Raw genomic sequence first — 19,543 nt, forward strand, 5'->3', positions numbered from 1 at the left:
TCTATATCACTTAGCACCCACATGGACCACTAGAAGTGGGTAATAGTCAGTGGGACTTACTAGAGCACACAGCCTCTCTGCAACTTCCCTCATCCGTGCCCCTGTTAGGCAACACACCTCTCTTGAGACTGGGTCAGGCCAACAGATGGGTGCTTCTGTGCCTTTCAAAGTAGAGGCCCCTACTACTATGACCCACAACTTATTCCTGGCAGTACCAGTAGCGATCCTCTCCAGTGGTGCACCAGCTGGTTGTTCATGGTGCCAGTGTGTCCTGCACAACTCAGCTAACTGAGTTAGCTGCACAACCAGCCCTCTGCACAACTGCTAAGTGGTTCTGGGTGGGGACATCAGATTTAGGAGGAAGCTCCTTGCTTTTAATTGTCCTCTTCCTCCTTTTTTGTTGGTTTTTATTTGTTACTAGTTCCCAGCTTCCTGGGTTAGTGGCCTCCTTCTTTCCTCTGCGAGCTATGATGGACACTTGAGGTCCCTGCATAGTCTGGGCATGGGGCAAGCAGTCCAGCTCCCTCTCAACTTCTCTGACATCTTTCAGCCTATTAATAGCATCCAGCAGCTCAGCCCCTGCTCAGGAGGCCCTCCAGCAGGGCACACGGAGCACAGCCCTGACTATTGTGCACCCTTCCCTCACAAGATCAGTGCAGGCACCCTCTACACTCTGAGCTCTGCACTGCAGCCTCCCCTCTCATCAGCGCTGTCTGGGTGCCTACGCTGGCTACCGCCGGGACAGCCTGAGCAGAGCTCCCAGACCGGGCCCTGGTCATGAGCCGAGCGCTCCCCGTTCTGCTAACCTGCCCCATGGAACCACCGCACCATGCCCTGACTGTCGCTCCCGCTTCCTGGGGCGGGCTTTTAACCAGTCAAGGCTGGTGCCGTTTCTTCTGGCTCTGCCCCCTGTGAGTCAGCTGCTCTTGTAAACTGAGCTGCTGGGTAAGTCCTGTGGAGGACTTGAGCTTGCTTGGGTGGGTCTTGCCGGTATGAGCTGAGGCTCCTGGACGATGAGCGTTCCCCCCGCTCAGGTGTCCTCTCTCGAGCTAGTCACCTCAGAAATTTCAAAGCTTTCAGTTTTAAGCTTAGTCTTAGGATGAGTCACTTATTATGCTGAACCCTCACCCCCCAAAAAAAAAAAAGGAAGAAAAAAAAATTGAATTGTCTGGATTTTAATGAAAATAGAACATCTAAAGCTTGGTACTTCTTTTCAGAATTTATTATTTTTATTTAAAATGCTGAATATAAAATTCCGTAACTATGAAAACTATTTGTATTTGGAGAATACTGTTAAGAATTAATTACACTTTTTAATATACTTTTTAAAGTATATTATTAATATATATTAATTACACTTTTTAATGTTTTTTAAATACAATTTTTTTTTTTTAAATAGCATTGCAATAAAATTAGAATAACTTACTGGATCTTTAATTATGAAATACTGACTACTTTTCACCTGAACATAAATATATGTAGTTGTATAACCCAACTAATCAAAACAAAGAATAGTCTAATATGAAAAAAAACAATAGCATTTGAGAATTTTTATTTAAAATTAATGTAAAAAATCTAGTCTTCGAAGTAACCCTAATATCATAGGTTACTCACAGTGTACATAGTCACAGTCATGTATAACTGATAGGGAGTTCAATACATAACTTAATTCTGGAGTGAGCTAACTTTTAGGAATCCCTGTTACATTTCAGTAATCCCCATTGAATAAAATAAAAGAAAATAATAAAATGTCGAAAAATTCATATTTGAAAGAAACAAATCAAGCTTCCAGCTAAGATGAAAATTTTTTTGAATACTGTTGCTAAAAGGCCGTCCAAGAATGGCTGGAAAAAAATCATACCTCTTACAAGCAAAGAAGTTTCAGCATTTCCTAAATCAGAACAAGAATCCACTAGGTTTGGAACCATCAGAAGTATAATTGTGAACTCAAGAAGTCCTTCAAGAAACTGGAAGACCTTCCTACAAGGACTTTAAAAACAGGACCATGCAAAGTGACAGATTGCTATGGTTTTATTACTGACTGCATGCACAAATGACAGACACTGCACTGCACTAGCTGCAACACAGAAAATTTGTCATTCTGATGTGTTGAATTCTTTCTGTTTATTCCAAGGACAGAAATGTTCCCATGAGATTATGAAATTTCTGAAAATACTACAATTTAAGCACTGAATAATGAGTGGACGAAACTGATGCTGGCTCTTTTAGGATATTTTATATTGCCATTCATCCTGTTCATGTGTTCGTTGTTCAATCTTGAGTACCTTCAATACATGACCAGTACTTTATAGAAAAGTCTTTCTATATTCTATTCTTTCAATGAATACAGTTTTACTGCAATGATTTTAAAAATGAATAAGCATACGAAATTTGCCAAATAACTGAAACTATTATTTCTAAGTATGTTTTATTTGGAAAAAGAAAACAAACAGAAAACCAAACAAACAAAACAAAAAAACCAAGCAGAACAAAGCAAACAAAAAAACCCTACTACCAAAAAATACACCCAAAAGAGCAACCGCAAAAAAACCCCAAAACACAAAAGAAAAAGTAGATTACAACTTCCACGACCATCCTTCCCCCCCCCCCCAAAGTCTATTGTTACTCCAGGAAGAAGAACTGACTCATCTGATTTAAAATAATGGTTCAACATTACGTCCAATTCTTAGTCTCAAAGTCTGTCAATTTTGATTTACTGTTCTGATAAACTATTTCTGTTAGATTGTTTCCTTTTCTTTATTTTTCTTCTGATTAAAAGTGACAGTGGACAGAAAATTTTGGGGCCAGACTCTACAAGAAAAAACAAACCTATATGTCCCTGTCGTGGTTTAAGCCCAAGCTGTAAATCAGAACCACGCAGTCTACTGCCCCCCCCACCTTTCTTCCCTCCGCTTCTGGAGGGACGGGGAGGAGAATCAAAAGAATGCAGCTCCCACGGGTTGAGATAAGAACAGTTTAATAACTAAGGTATAACACAAATCACCACTGCCGCCACCAACAATAACAACGACAAGAGAAATAACAAGGGAAGAGAATACGATACCGCCCGCCGGAAAAGACAGCCCGCCCGACCAGCGGACGTGCCCTTCCGGGTAGCTCCCAGTTCCATCCCCTGGCATGACGTGCTGTGGTATGGAACACCTCCTTGGCCAGTCTGGGTCAGGTGTCCTGTCCCCGCTTCCTCCCGGCCCCTCCTCCTCCCTGGCAGAGCATGAGACTCACAAAATCCTTGGTCAGTCTAAACATCGGTGTTATCAGTTTTTTTTTCCCAGACCAAAAGTCAAAAACACAGTGCTGCAACAGCTACTAAGAAGGAGAAAAAAAAAAAAACTGACTGCCACTGCTGAACCCAGGACAGTGTCCACCCCTTGTTCCATACCATTCACGTCATGCTCAGATCCCACATTTTCCATATACCCTCACTCTCATCTCGGTGCACTGTTAGCTTAGTGCACGGACCAATTCCTATAAAGCTACTGAGTCCATTCGGTTCATGATGTTGGGCTCCATCTCTTGGAACAGTCTTTCAGGGCAGAAGAAGCTGTATGCAGTGTTGGATCGTTGCCTGCTGATGCTGATCATTCCTTTACTGTAGAACTCGTCCGGTTCTATCAAAGTTCATTCTCTGCTGGGATTATGGTCGGAGGGAAGTCAGAGCCAGTCGCTGGTGCCCTGCAGACTTCTAGTTGATGGACTATAGCAGGCAACAGCGTACAATTGAGTTCATTGTCTGTTTTCCCCTAAAATCAAATCCCCTTGAGGTACGCATCGGACTTCCCCATCTTCCCGCATTACCCACCAAGTATATCCAGGTCCCTGAGCAAAAGCAATCCCACGAGTGGGTTTGCCTTTACCTGAAGCAGGAATAACCCAGACTGTCTTCCCCAGCAAATTCTTCATGTGCACCACAGGAACTTTGTCCCCCTCTACAATATGTAAAAGTTCTGACTGTGCTGGGCCAGCCCTGTTGGCAGATCCTCTGGTGTTGACCAACCAGGTGGCCTTTGGTAAGTGTGTATCCCAATGCTTGAAAGTTCCCCCACCCATTGCTCTCAGTGTAGTTTTTAACAGCCCATTGTACCGTTCGATTTTCCCAGAGGCTGGTGCATGGTAGGGGATGTGATATACCCACTCAATGCCATGCTCTTTGGCCCAAGTGTCTATAAGGTTATTCCGGAAATGAGTCCCATTGTCTGATTCAATTCTTTCTGGGGTGCCATGTCGCCACAAAATCTGGTTCTCAAGGCCCAGGATAGTGTTCCTGGCAGTGGCATGGGGCACAGCGTATGTTTCCAGCCATCCGGTGGTTGCTTCCACCATGGTAAGCACATGGCGCTTGCCTTGGCGGGTTGGTGGGAGTGTGATATAATCAATTTGCCAGGCCTCCCCATATTTATACTTCAGCCATCGTCCTCCATACCAAAGAGGCTTTAACCGTTTGGCTTGTTTAATTGCAGCACATGTTTCACACTCGTGAATAACCCGGGCAATAGTGTCCATTGTTAAGTCCACCCCTCGACCACGGGCCCATCTGTATGTTGCATCTCTGCCCTGATGACCTGAAGTGTCATGGGCCCACCGGGCCAAAAATAATTCACCTTTATGTTGCCAATCTAAGTCCATCTGAGCCACTTCAATCTTAGCAGCTTTGTCCACTTGTTGGTTCTTCTGGTGTTCCTCAGTGGCCTGACTCTTGGGTACATGGGCATCTACATGGCGTACCTTCACCACCAGGTTCTGCACCCGGGCAGCGATATCTTGCCACAGTGCAGCAGCCCAGATGGGTTTACCTCTGCGTTGCCAGTTGCTCTGCTTCCATTGCTGCAACCACCCCCACAGGGCATTTGCCACCATCCATGAGTCAGTAGAGAGATAAAGTACTGGCCACTTTTCTCGTTCAGCAATGTCCAGGGCCAGCTGGATGGCTTTCACCTCGGCAAACTGACTCGATTCACCCTCTCCTTCAGCAGTTTCTGCAACTTGTCGTTGAGGATTCCATACAGCTGCCTTCCATCTCCGATGTTTTCCCACAATACGGCAGGACCCATCAGTAAACAAGGCATACTGCTTTTCACTTTCTGATAGTTTATTATATGGTGGGGCCTCTTCAGCACGCATCACCTCCTCCTCTGGTGACATTCCAAAATCTTTGCCCTCTGGCCAGTCCATGATGACTTCTAGAATGCCTGGACGACTGGGATTTCCTATTCGAGCTCGTTGTGTAATTAGTGCAGCCCATTTACTCCATGTCGCATCGGTTGCATGATGTGTAGAGGAGACCCTGCCTTTGAATATCCAGCCCAGAACGGGCAACCTGGGTGCCAGGAGGAGCTGTGCTTCAGTGCCAATCACCTCCGAAGCAGCTCGAACCCCTTCATAGGCTGCCAGTATCTCTTTCTCAGTTGGGGTATAGCTGGCCTCAGATCCTTTGTATCCCCAACTCCAAAAGCCGAGGGGTGGACCTCGAGTCTCCCCTGGAGCTTTCTGCCAGAGGCTCCAGGTAGGACCATTCTCCCCGGCTGCGGTGTACAGTACATTTTTTACATCTGGCCCAGTCCGGACTGGTCCAAGGGCTACTGCATGAACTATCTCACGTTTAATTTGCTCAAAGGCTTGTTGTTGCTCAGGGCCCCATTTAAAATCGTTCTTCTTCCGGGTTACATGATAGAGAGGGCTTACAATCGAACTGTAATTCGGGATGTGCATTCTCCAGAACCCCACAGCACCCAAGAAAGCTTCAGTTTCTTTCTTACTAGTTGGTGGACACATTGCTGTTATTTTGTTGATCACATCTGTAGGGATCTGGCGACGTCCATCTTGCCATTTTATTCCCAAAAACTGAATCTCCTGTGCAGGTCCGTTGACCTTACTCCGTTTTATGGCAAAACCAGCTTTCAGCAAGATTTGGATTATTTTCCTCCCTTTCTCAAAGACTTCTTCCGCTGTATCACCCCACACAATAATGTCATCAATGTACTGCAGGTGTTCTGGAGCTTGCCCCTGTTCCAGTGCATTCTGGATCAGTCCATGGCAGATGGTAGGGCTGTGTTTCCACCCCTGGGGCAGTCGGTTCCAAGTGTACTGGACGCCCCTCCAAGTAAAAGCAAACTGTGGCCTGCACTCTGCTGCCAAAGGAATTGAGAAGAATGCATTGGCAATATCAATCGTGGCATATCACTTGGCTGCCTTTGACTCCAGTTCATACTGAAGTTCTAGCATGTCCGGTACGGCAGCACTCAATGGTGGTGTGACTTCATTCAGGCCACGATAGTCTACTGTTAGTCTCCACTCTCCATTAGACCTTCGCACTGGCCATATGGGGCTATTAAAGGGTGAGCGGGTCCTGCTGATCACTCCCTGACTCTCCAGACTACGGATCAGTTTATGGATGGGAATCAGGGAGTCTCGGTTGGTGCGATACTGCCGCCGGTGCACTGTTGTGGTTGCGATTGGCACTTGCTGTTCTTCGACCTTCAGCAACCCCACAACAGAAGGATCCTCTGAGAGACCAGGCAAGGTGGACAGCTGCTCATTTTCCTCAGTCTCCAAAGCAGCAATACCAAAATCCCATCGGTACCCTTTTGGGTCTTTGAAGTACCCTCTCCTGAGGTAATCTATGCCGAGGATGCATGGAGCCTCTGGACCAGTCACAATGGGGTGCTTTTGCCATTTCCTTCCAGTCAGGCTGATCTCAGCCTCCAGTACAGTCAACTCTTGGGATCCTCCTGTCACTCCAGAGATATAGATGGGTTCCACCCCTTGACAGCTTGACGGCATCAGGGTACACTGTGCACCGGTATCTACCAGAGCTTTATACTTCTGCGGGACTGATGTGCCAGGCCATCTGACCCACACAGTCCAGTAAATCCGATTGTCCCCTACCTCCACCTGGCTGGAGGCAGGGTCCCTCTAACAGTCATCACAACGTTGGACACCTAAGTCGTGTTGAAAGGGATTATTCTTCGTTATCACAGGAGCTGGAGTAAAATCAGCTCTTCCGCTCCATCTGGGAACCTGCTCACCAGAGACTGAAGCCGCAGCTCTCATGGGATGATTAGTCTTGACCCTTGTTCCTATTTTCAATTCATGCACCCGTTCCTCCAAAGCTGAAGTAGGTTTTCCATCCCACTTCGTCATGTCTTCTCCATGATCCCGCAGGTAAAACCATAGGGTGGCCCGTGGTGTTTGCCTTCTATATCTTCTGTCTTGAACAATAGGACGTCTTTTGTTAACAGCTGAGACGTATGTTGGTACACGTGAGGAGCTGGATAAATCAGATAGATCGTCCCTCAATTGTTTGACATCCTGGGACAGTTTTTCCACAGCTGAGATGATGGAAGGGGTGAGATTGTCTTCGAACTCTCGGAGTTTATGAATCATTTCATCCACTGTTGGTGTTACTATGTCACCCCAGGTTACTGTTGCCAATGAATGGGCATATGATGACGGTGCATTCCGTGTAAGTTTTCGCCACATGGGTCGTGTACATTCGACTTCATCTGGGTCTATGGGTATATCTCCGTTATTCGGTTTGGTGTGATAGATCATCTCTACGATGGCTGATTCCCTCAGAGACTGGATGCCTTTGTCTAAAGTAGCCCACTTGGCCGAACGACTCGTAACATCATCCTTGTATGGAAACCTTTCTTTCACAGCTGCCAAGAGCCGCCTCCAAAGACTGAGGGACTTTTTCTCTCTTGCAATTGCTTTGTCAATTCCCCCTTCTCTAGCAAGTGATCCCAGCTGCTTGGCTTCCGTACCTCCTAGTTTGTGACCATCGGCCCCATTGTCCCAGCATCGTAGCAACCAGGTGATGATGTGCTCCCCTGGTTGACGGGTAAAATCTTTTCGCATATTCCGTAGCTCGGTTGAGGTCCGAGGTCGAGAAGTCACCTCTTCTTCTTCTTCTTCATCATGGGATGATGACTCCTGATCAGATGGTGGCCCGGGTGGTGAATACATTGTTTCTTCATCTTGCTTCACCCTTCTTGCCTCTTTTTTGCTTTTTCTCTTGCGTATGGGGGCAATCGATATTGGTACGAATTGGTCCTCTGGTTTAGCTGCAGTCATTATCACTGTGCTTTGAGTAGCAACAGTACTTGTCGCGAGGGGTGGTGTAGCTGCTGTGGTTGGGGCTGGGGTAGCTTCGCTGTCTGTTGCAGTTGAAGTTTGAGTAGTGGCTGTACTTGTCGCTGGGAGTGGTGTAGCTGCTGTGGTTGGAGCTGGGGTAGCTTCGCTGTCTGTTGCAGTTGATGTTTGAGTAGTGGCTGTACTTGTCGCTGGGGTAGCTGCACTGTCTGTTGCAGTCGAAGTTTGAGTAGTGGCTGTACTTGTCGCTAGGGGTGGTGTAGCTGCTGTGCTCGGAGCTGGAGTAGCTGCGCTGTCTGTTACTTCGCCCTCAGATCCAGGGACATTTCTTTCCTTTTGAAGGTGCTGGATAGTGTTGAACAAGGCCCGGTAAGCATAGGCCAAGCCCCAGCACGTTGACATGATTTGTCCCTCTCTAGTATGACCAGGATGACAGCACACCTCATTTAAGTGTTTTACTAATTCTTCTGGATTTTGCACTTGTTCGGTGGTGAAGTTCCAAAACACTGGAGGGGCCCACTGACCTAGATACTTGCCCATACTATCCCACACACCCTGCCACTCATGGCTATCCAACCTCGGGGAAAATCTCTCGGTCCCCCTATTTTGTCGTCTAACCCCAGACAAGGCCCAAACCCGACTCTGCTTAACTCTTGAGATCAGACGTAATGGTTGTGGACAAAACACACTCTGTATGCGTGCCAACATGGTGACCCCCATCACAATCAGCAAACAGGTCTCAACAATATTAAAAGGCCACTCAAAAACTTCAAAACTCTCAAACGATGCTGTAAACGGTCTGGGAGGGGCACTGGGAGGGTAAAAGAATGTCTCCTTCATAGGTTGACCACCCAGGAAGGAGAAAAAAGATGTATAGTTGCTAAGCATTTGTATTATATACCTCCCAAAGTATAAAGGTGGTGACCACACTGGGAACATAAGCCAGATCAGTTCCATGATCAATTTTTCTATTGTATTACAAGTCATTACCATAAAATATAATGAGACAATAACCTTAGCCCAAGCCCCACACTTGAAAAACACTAACACAGCAAATAGCGGCTCTAAGTAACCTACGGCATATTGAGACTGTGAGATCAAAAACAACAACTTTGAGAGCCAATAAATCAGCATTGTGACAAGTGACTATCAATCCAAAACACTGAATTTTTATCACAAATACGATTAGACACACTCCGGTCAGATCTGTCGTTATCTCAACCCTTCGTACCCCACGTTGGGCGCCAAAATAGAACTGTCGTGGTTTAAGCCCAAGCTGTAAATCAGAACCACGCAGTCTACTGCCCCCCCCACCTTTCTTCCCTCCGCTTCTGGAGGGACGGGGAGGAGAATCAAAAGAATGCAGCTCCCACGGGTTGAGATAAGAACAGTTTAATAACTAAGGTATAACACAAATCACCACTGCCGCCACCAACAATAACAACGACAAGAGAAATAACAAGGGAAGAGAATACGATACCGCCCGCCGGAAAAGACAGCCCGACCGACCAGGGGACGTCCCCTTCCGGGTAGCTCCCAGTTCCATCCCCTGGCATGACGTGCTGTGGTATGGAACACCTCCTTGGCCAGTCTGGGTCAGGTGTCCTGTCCCCGCTTCCTCCCGGCCCCTCCTCCTCCCTGGCAGAGCATGAGACTCACAAAATCCTTGGTCAGTCTAAACATCGGTGTTATCAGTTTTTTGTTCCCAGACCAAAAGTCAAAAACACAGCGCTGCAACAGCTACTAAGAAGGAGAAAAAAAAAAAACCTGACTGCCACTGCTGAACCCAGGACAGTCCCTAAATAAACAGTCCTATATGATAGATATAATGCCTATCAACCTGCTGTTTGCCAGATGAAGATTCAGATTCTATGTAAATAACTAGTTGCCTTTCTCTCAGTCTGTGTGTGCATTCTTAATGGTTGTCTAATTCTCTCACCCTACTTTCTGTCTTTAAACACACAAATTAGGTTCCTGAAAAGAGTGAGGTGAAACTACTGGTAAGAATTTTATTTGGACTTTTAATTTCCTTTTGACTAGGTGTCCAATTATTGCTTTGTTAAGCATTGTAAGGACTTTCTGTGTACATCCCATTATATTCTCAACCCATCAATGCCATGAGAACTGACAAGCATGATAAACTGTAGACTCTAGTCTTCCAGGTATGATTTCATTTTCAGCAAAGTGCTTATAAGATCTCTCATGAACTTAAAAGCTTTTTTAGTCTTCTACTTATTTGTAGTCCAGGTATGAATCCATCTTGCCCATGTTTGAAGAAAGTATGACAGTGTGATTCTATTTGTATGTTGTGTAAGGACTTCTTCCTAATACTTTGCAGATACTGTCTTTGTCCCTGTTATTTTATGTCACCTTTTTACTTCATCTCCCTTGGAAGATGAATTAGAAAGAATAACTGCCAATATTTCACAGTGAAAAATCCAGAGCACTTTAATAAGTATTAACTATATTTTAGAACATCTCTTACTTCTCCCAATTCACATAATTACATAAATGAGTGTATAGCAACATTATGTTAAAGAGTTGTGATTATGTCTTCCACAGTCATAATTAAAGTAGCATTAATCACTCTAACAGCATAACCACCATCACAGTGAGAGCTGAATATGTCCTTCACTTTCCTCCATCCCTTACTTCTTTCTTTCTGCCAAAAATTTTGGATAAGATTGTTTTCCTAATTTACCTAAGGCAGAAAGCTAAACCTAAACTCTATTTTGCCCTTTTACAGACATCAGAAATAAATCTTCAATAAATCATAGAATCATAGAATAGTTAGGGTTGGAAAGGACCTTAAGATCATCGAGTTCCAACCCCCCTGCCATGGGCAGGGACACCCCACACTAAACCATATAACCCAAGGCCCCATCCAAGCAGGCCTTGAACACCGCCAAGGATGGAGCTTTCACAACCTCCCTGGGCAACCCATTCCAGTGCCTCACCACCCTCTCACTAAAGAATTTCTTCCTTAGATCCAATCTAAACTTCCCCTGTTTACATTTGAACCCGTTACCCCTTGTCCTGTCACTACAGTCCCTGATGAAGAGTCCCTCCCCAGCACCCTTGTAGGCCCCCTTCAGATACTGGAAGGCTGCTATGAGGTCTCCACGCAGCCTTCTCTTCTCCAGGCTGAACAGACCCAACTTTCTCAGCCTGTCTCCATATGGAAGGTGTTCCACTCCCCTGATCATCCTCGTGGCCTTCCTCTGGACTTGTTCCAACACTTCCATGTCCTTTTTATGTTGAGGACACCAGAACAGCACACAATACTCCAAGTGAGGTCTCACGAGAGCAGAGTAGAGAGGCAGGATCACCTCCTTCAACCTGCTGGTCATGCTCCTTTTGATGCAGCCCAGGATACGGTTGGCTTTCTGGGCTGCGAGAGCACACTGCCGGCTCATGTTCATTTTTTCATTGACCAACACCCCCAAGTCCTTCTCTGCAGGGCTGCTCTGAATCTCTTCTCTGCCTAACCTATAGCTGTGCCTGGGATTGCTCCAACCCAGGTGTAGGACCTTGTACTTGGCATGGTTAAACTTCATGAGGTTGGCATCAGACCACCTCACAAGCATGCCAAGGTCCCTCTGGATGGCATCCCTTCCCTCCGACGTATCAACCGAACCACACAGCTTGGTGTCATCGGCAAACTTGCTGAGGGTGCACTCAATCCCCCTGTCCATGTCACCAACAAAGATGATGAACAAGACCGGTCCCTTCACCGATCCCTGAGGGACACCACTCGTTGCTGGTCTCCAGCCGGACATCGAGCCATTGACCACAACTCTTTGTGTGTGGCCATCCAGCCAGTTCTTTATCCACCAAGTGGTCCACCCATCAAATTGATGTCTCTCCAATTTAGAGACAAGGATGTCGTGTGGGACAGTGTCAAAGGCTTTGCACATGATTTATCTCACTGCAAAATAAACATCTGTGATGAAACACGTGCAGAAGGTACTTATTTTTCTTTAGCTAATACAAAGAAGCCCACAATTATTATCTCAAACATAGAATAATTCCATTTAATACTTGATTTAAGGCTGTTCAGTATCTGCTATGAGGACTATGGTAATGATATTCAAGGTATTCAGGTGAAAAGCAGTTTACTCTGTGTAAACCCCAGCTAAGTCTTCATCTACAGAGTATACAAAATTTAAAATGGAAAATAAAGTCTTTAAACCTATATGCTATAAATTATATTGGAGTTTTCGCTTTACTAGCACCGATTCTTGTGTAAAATTGTACTAAAAACATTTTAGCCTATGAGTAATTATTAGATTACTGTTCTTTCACACTGACACTAGCTACATCTCATTCACTATTTGGATTTAAATGAGGCTGATAGATAGAGTCACCTGAATTTGTTGTGCTTTCTGACTTCCAAACTAAAATTGTACATGTCAAATGTAAAAATGACACATGATTAACACAATACAGAAACTCACAAGATCTTTAAACTGCAAGATCTTCATGAAATAAAGAAAAAAAGTGCACAAAATTAATTATAATATGGATCTTTAAATGAAAATCTTAAATATTTTATGGATTTTGCATTTAGCTTCAATAACAGCCAAAAGGAATTGTTTTCTGTGTAATTGAGGTTTTCTTTAAAAAAGGTAGAAAAATAGGTTAATTATGAATGCTTTAGTGTAGCTTTAAGTACATGTTTAAGTACCCCATAATCATCTGGTTTATATTGATTTAATCGTTACGGAAATTGCAATCAATTTTGTTCCTTTAACTGTCATGGTTTAGGTTGGTTTTTGTGTTTGGTTGGTTGGTGGATTGGTTTTTTGTGTGTGTGGGTTTTTTTGTTTGGTTGGTTTTTTTTACTTTCTTTTGTTATGTTCCTTGCTATTTACATACAAATATTCTGATAAAGTACCATCTCTGATCACTTTGCAATACAAGTAAAGGGGTCTTATTTTTAGAAGCTGTACTTTTTATCCTTCTACGATATTTCTTTTCCTTCTGGCTTGCATGGAAGAATGAATGAAACCAGTAAGATCTTCAGAGTTGTACTCCTCTTCTTCCTGCTGGCTTGTAAGCAGCGAAGAATTTACAAACTCTATAATGCTGTATCAGGGAAATGCCTTTGTTAGGATCTATTTTTAAGAACTAATTATGTGAGAGCATGGAGCCACTACTGTAGAAATGTAGCTCATGCTGCAAATAATAGTAATGGGAAGCAGAGTTTATAACACTGCCTAATTTATCTTATTCAGCTTTTGAAAAATGCAGTTTTGGAAGATGCCGTAGCATCTCCGGTTTTGGCATAGTATCATTCAAAACAGACTTTTTTAAGGAAAAATGCTGCCTGTGGAGGTATAGATCTGGTCTATTACAAAGCAATTTTGGAACTGCACAAGAATTTTTACACTATAAGATGCAATTTGAATAAAAATCAAATTTTCTGATTGTCTAATCTTCAGCAAGCAAATTTTGCTTGATAGCAAATGCTATTATATTGTAGATAAAATCTGCAAAGGGTTCTTTTTGTTTGTTTGTTTGTTTAGTTTTTTAAAAAGCAGTAAAATTTAATCCTTGTGGGTCTCTTTGTCCAGTGGTCAGTTACTGATCAGTAAAGAAATGCAGCCTTGAGAACTGGGTAAAATGTTCTTCGGTCTTAAAAAAGAACAACTCTACAAACTTTCTGCATATATGTATATTGTCTCATATTTAGGAAAAATTTAAAGCTGATAACAAGAATACATAAAAGACAGTCATAACTTCTATTCAAATAGAGACAAATGAAGAGCAGAGAATAAGAAGTTAGCCAAACAATGTCTTCCCCCAGTTAATGACACTGCTTAGATGTCAGCAGGTCTCCCTCTACTTCAGTAGAAAATTAGCATCGCTTTTTAATTCTCCACACACCACTGTGCAGATGAGTCTGCTGGTGGGTTCCTGGGATTAGCATTTTCTGTACTTGATGAAGCTACTTTATAAAGAACCAAAATTCTGGAACTTTTCCTACCCTTCAAAAAAGAAGTTTAGAAAGATTACTAAATTCTAAAAATTTAAAACCTTTGTAGCTGTAATAACTCTGAAATGTTATACTTAAAATCTTTTTCACAACCTAACTTAAATGATAATGTTTTAAGCATCTGATAAATGTCTAGTAAGGTATCACTTGTTTTGTATGTCAAGCAGGCATAATAGGAAATTGAAACTGCATTTTAAGCAAAAAAAATACCAGCAAAAAATAACTCCAAACAATAATGTAGTTAATGTAGCTATTGGAATATACCTCAGTGGCATTTATAGCAGAAATTATTTTGTAAAAGCAGTTTACTTATAAAACTTCTGTTGGAAGCTAAAATTATGCTAATAAAAAGAAAAATAATATACAAGGTACTGGAAAAAACAAAGGCTAAGAGTGATACAGAATAATTTATCATAGTATATCACAGATATTTTCTCCAGGATAATGCTGCACTTTGAATTATTAAGCTTTTCAAAGCATAAGATATGTCTTTCTGTAATTTGTACAGCATCTGGTATAATAAGTCTGATCGTGTGTAAGGCCTATAAATGTCACCAGCATGAATTACTGATGGAATTTTAACTTCAGGACTGGCACTGTAAAATATTGTCCATGAGCTGATAATGAAGATGAAATTAATTTTGTTCTGCTTGAATGTGAAAAACCTGGAACTTGAATCAGAGACATGTGAGCAATATTGAGCACCTGAAATTCTCACAGATCACAACAGTTCTTCTGATAAAAATCGGAGTCAAATCCTCATTCATAGAATCATAGAATAGTTCAGCTGAGGTTAATGTAAGTTTTGCCATTGAGTGCTGTGTTATCAGAATTTGACTCATAATGTAAGTTGACAGAGTAGCTCAGTTTAAGAAAAAATAGTGCAGGAAATAGATGCTCATATAATAGAGCTCCACATAAATCTACTTTATTCAGAGATTAATTTTATTCAGAGTTTTACTTTATTCAGCCTAATGATTTCCATTATCTCCTTAGTTGATAGAATCCATTTCAAAACCCAATAATCTCTTAAAATCCACTGAGCCACAAATTAGTCGTTAGAGAAAATTTTCAGAGATCATTACCTTTCTCATAGATTTTAGCTTTTCATTTCCTAAATACCCACAACTGATGTTGTTCATAATAAGGGGAGGGTAGATTATTCAGTTACAAAAGAATAATTGTAACATAATTAAAAGTATTCATGTGACTATTATTGCAACTGCTGCATTTATCACTTTTAACCTTGAATCTATGACCTCATATATAACGAGGTTTTAATGAAAAGACAAATGCCATTAACACTGCATTGTGTGCCAGATAATGAACTAACATTTTCTATAGGAAGAATTTAGTGTTTTTCTAAACTAGTAAAACACTTTCACACACACACACAAACAGAAATATAATTTCTAACACAGAAGGGAAATTAAGGAGTGCAGAGCCATTCTTTTACTGTTTTGGATTATTGGGTTTTGCTTGTTTGCTAATTTCTTTTTCCTAAGTTATACCTTAAGAGTCCAGGCTTTTTGAGTGGAAAGCTGGGCTTCAAACAGTTGGTTTCTGGTTTTGTTCAGAAAATATTCAGTCCACAGTAAGAAATTAGAAGATGATAAAAATCTGATGTATTTCAGGGAAACCTCCTTCAAAGTGATTTTAAAACAGATGAAACTACAAGTTAAAAAGAATTTAGGGGAATCCAGTCTTGACATAATAATCACTATTAAGCCAAACTGTTCTGCATAGATCTGAATATACTGAAATTAGCTGTAAAACTATAAGAATCAGACTTGTAATCCATCAGGTCTCCCATACTTGCAACACTAAATGTTTCTTCCTTCAAAGTAAAGGGTAGAAAAGCTTTGCAAAATAAGTTGCCAAAGTACATTCTTCCTATAAGCAATGAAGTAATACCAGTGCCAGCTGTGCAATCACTAGCAATGATTTACGTACCATGACTACATCCCTGTTGGTGTTTACTGTATGCTTATACTGTCTAAATTGGCAATTAGTTTCTGAGGATAAATATAGAGGAACAGGAAGCTGAATTCTGGTAAGGCCATCTCTGCAAACTATATAAGGGCAAAATAGAGCAATTCGATTTAAAGCATTAGCGTGGTCCTCCCCTGAACCTGAAAGGCTTTGGTTAGGATTGATTTAGTCCTTTATAGATGGTAAAACTAAAGCTGTGGAAATGCTTGACAGAGAAATTAGTTGGTTAAAGAGAAGAGTTGTAGAGCTTGTGGGAAATTTTTCTAACGTTCACCACTGGCATGAGTGCATCACATGGGAAATTCTAAATAATATATATAAGTATATACACATATAGATGATCTTTTTGCTTTTTGCCATTCTGTGTTTCCACTCTTAATGCTTTATTTTAAGAAAACAGCTGTGTTCCTGCCTTTTCAAAGGAAAGACCCATGTATTTTGAATTAATTGCATCATACAAGAAAATGGATAGTAGACAAGGTATGTGGCTTATCACTTATTGTATGAATAGAGGAACTGATTATGTCACTCTAGCAGCATTACGCAGTGGTAAATCATATCATAGCCAGGATGGGTTAATTTAGAAATCTAAGGAAAATATCAGAGCTACAGTCAATTCTGACAGGCCCATAGCAGTACTTCTTAAACAGCTATGCAGTATCTCACAACTTACTATTTAGCAGTGTCCTGGGTTCAGCAGTGGCAGCCATTTTTCTCCTTCTTAGTAGCTGGTGCAGTGCCGTGGTTTTAACTTTCAGCCTGAGAACAGTGCTGATAACACCGATGTTTTTAGTTGCTGCTCAGTAATGTTTAGTCTGACCAAGGACTTTGTGAGTCTCATGCTCTGCCAGGGAGGAGGGGAAGCCAGGAAGAAGCAGAGACAGGACACCTGACCCAAACTAGCCAAAGAGGTATTCCATACCACAGCATGTCGTGCCCAGTATATAAACTGGGAGCAGCTACCCAGAAGGGCTAGATTGCTGCTCGGGTCAGGCTGGGTACCAGTCGGTGGGTGGTGAGCGTTTGTATTCTCTTCCATTGTTATTTCCCTTATCATTATTATTATTGGTGGTAGAAGTAGTGGTTTGTGTTATACCTTTGTTACTGAACTGTTCTTATCTCAGCCCATGGGAGTTACATTCTTTTGATTCTCCTCTCCATCCCTCCAGGAGTGGGGGAGATGAATGGGGGGAGTGAGCAAGCGGCTGCATGGTTCTGGGTTGCCGGCTGGGCTTAAACCATGACACTTCTTTTTGGCGCCCAATGTGGGGCACGAAGGGTTGAGATAATGACAGATCTGACCGGAGTGTGCCTAATCGTATTTGTGATAAGCATTTGTTATTTTGGATTAATAGTCACTAATTTTGTTACGTTGATCCTTTGAGATGGAGCTGCCCTTATGCCACTTCCATCCTCCTCTGGTTCAGATCAAGCAGATTTTTGGATATTTTTCTCCCAACCTCTTACTGCTAAGTATTAATCAGTTTGGGAGAAAACTGGGACTTGTGGGTCCAATTCAGTTTACATTGAGACCTCTTTTACTGACAGCACGTAAGAGCTGAATAGTGACTGTAAATAGCTGTATCAGCTTTAAGGCTCCTTTACATTATTACAGTGCTGCAGAGTTTACTAGTGAGTACTCACCACTGGCAAACTGCAATTAAGACTGAGTAGGAAAATTCATCTTTAAAGTACCTGACTTACAGTTGCTCATATTAATGAAATAAATGTTCATCACCCCCACCTCTTGTAAATCCTCATACATCAGTCCCTACACTAAACTTTTAGAGAGAATTTAGGCAGAGGTCAGCCATTTTCATGTTATGCAAATCATTAAGAAAAATATTTGTGTCTTCTGGATTATCTGGTAGAACGTCTGACTCTGAAAAGCCTGAATACCATTTGTTGCATAGTTCTAATTCGGAAAGTAAAACCAAAGAGTAAAGAAAAGCAAACTAACTTTCCTGGCTTCAGAATATGTGAAAAGATTTTACCTATCAATGAGGGGAGCACATCGTCACCTGGTTGCTCCAGTGCTGAGACAATGCGGCTGACAGTCACAAGCTAGAAGGTAGAGAAACCAAGCAACTGGGATCACTTGCTAGAGAAGGGGGAATTGACAAATCTATTGCAAAAGAGAAACAGTCCCTTAGCATTCGGATGTGGCTCTTGGCAGCTGTGAAAGAAAAGTTTCCATACAAGGATGATGTTATGAGTCGTTCGGCCAAGTGGACTACTCTAGAGAAAGGCATCCAGTCTCTGAGGGAATCTGCCATTGTAGAGACAAGCAGGATGCCGGGAAAGGACCCATAGATCCAGATGAAGTTGAATGTACATGACCCCTATGGCGGAAATTTACATGGAATGCACCATCATCGTATGCCCACTCATTGGCAGCAATAACCTGGACTGATATAACACCACTAACAGTGGATGAAATGATTTGTCAACTCCGAGAGTTTGAAGACAATCTCACCCCTTCCATCATTTCAGCTCTGGAAAAACTGTCTCAGGAGTTCAGACAATTAAGAGATGATCTGTTCGATCTATCCAGTTCCCCACATGTACCAACCCACGTCTCAGCTGTTAACAAAAGGCATCCTACTGCTCAAGAGAGAAGATATAGAAGGTATTCGCCATGGGCCACCCTATGGTTTTACCTGCGGGATCATGGAGAAGACATAACGAAGTGGGATGGAAAACCTACCTCAGCTCTGGAGGAACAGGTGTGTGAATTGAAGAGAACAAAGGTCAAGGATGATCATCCCATGAGAGCTGCAGCTTCAGTCTCTGGTGAGCAGGTTCCCAGACATAGTGGAGGAGCTGATTTTACTCCAGCTCCTGTGATAACGAAGAATAATCCCTTTCAACACGACTTAAGTGACCAATGTGATGACTATTAGAGGGACCCTTCCTCCAGCCAGGTGGAGATAGGAGACAATCAGATTTACTGGACTGCGTGGATCAGATGGCCTGGCACATCAGTCCCACAGAAGTATGTCGTGGTTTAAGCCCAGGCCGTAAATTAGAACCACGCAGTCTACTTCCCCCCCCCCCACACCTTTCTTCCCTCCGCTCCTGGAGGGACGGGGAGGAGAATCGAAAGAAGGCAACTCCCACAGGTTGAGATAAGAACAGTTTAATAACTAAAGTATAACACAAATCACTACTGCTACCACCAATAATAATAATGATAAAGGAAATAACAAGGCAAGAGAATACAAGCGCTCACCAACCGGTACCTCACGCCCACCCTGCAGGGTTCTAGCCCCTCCGGGCCACTCTCAGTTCTACTTCCTGGGCATGACGTGCTGTGGTATGGAATACCTCTTTGGCTAGTTTGGGTCAGGTCTCCTGTCCCCGCTTCCTCCCGGCTTCCCCTCCTCCCTGGCAGAGCATGAGACTCACAAAGTCCTTGGTCAGTCTAAACATCAGTGTTATCAG

The sequence above is a fragment of the Psittacula echo genome, assembly GCF_963264785.1.
Source record: "Psittacula echo genome assembly, chromosome: 3".
NCBI lineage: Eukaryota > Metazoa > Chordata > Aves > Psittaciformes > Psittacidae > Psittacula > Psittacula echo.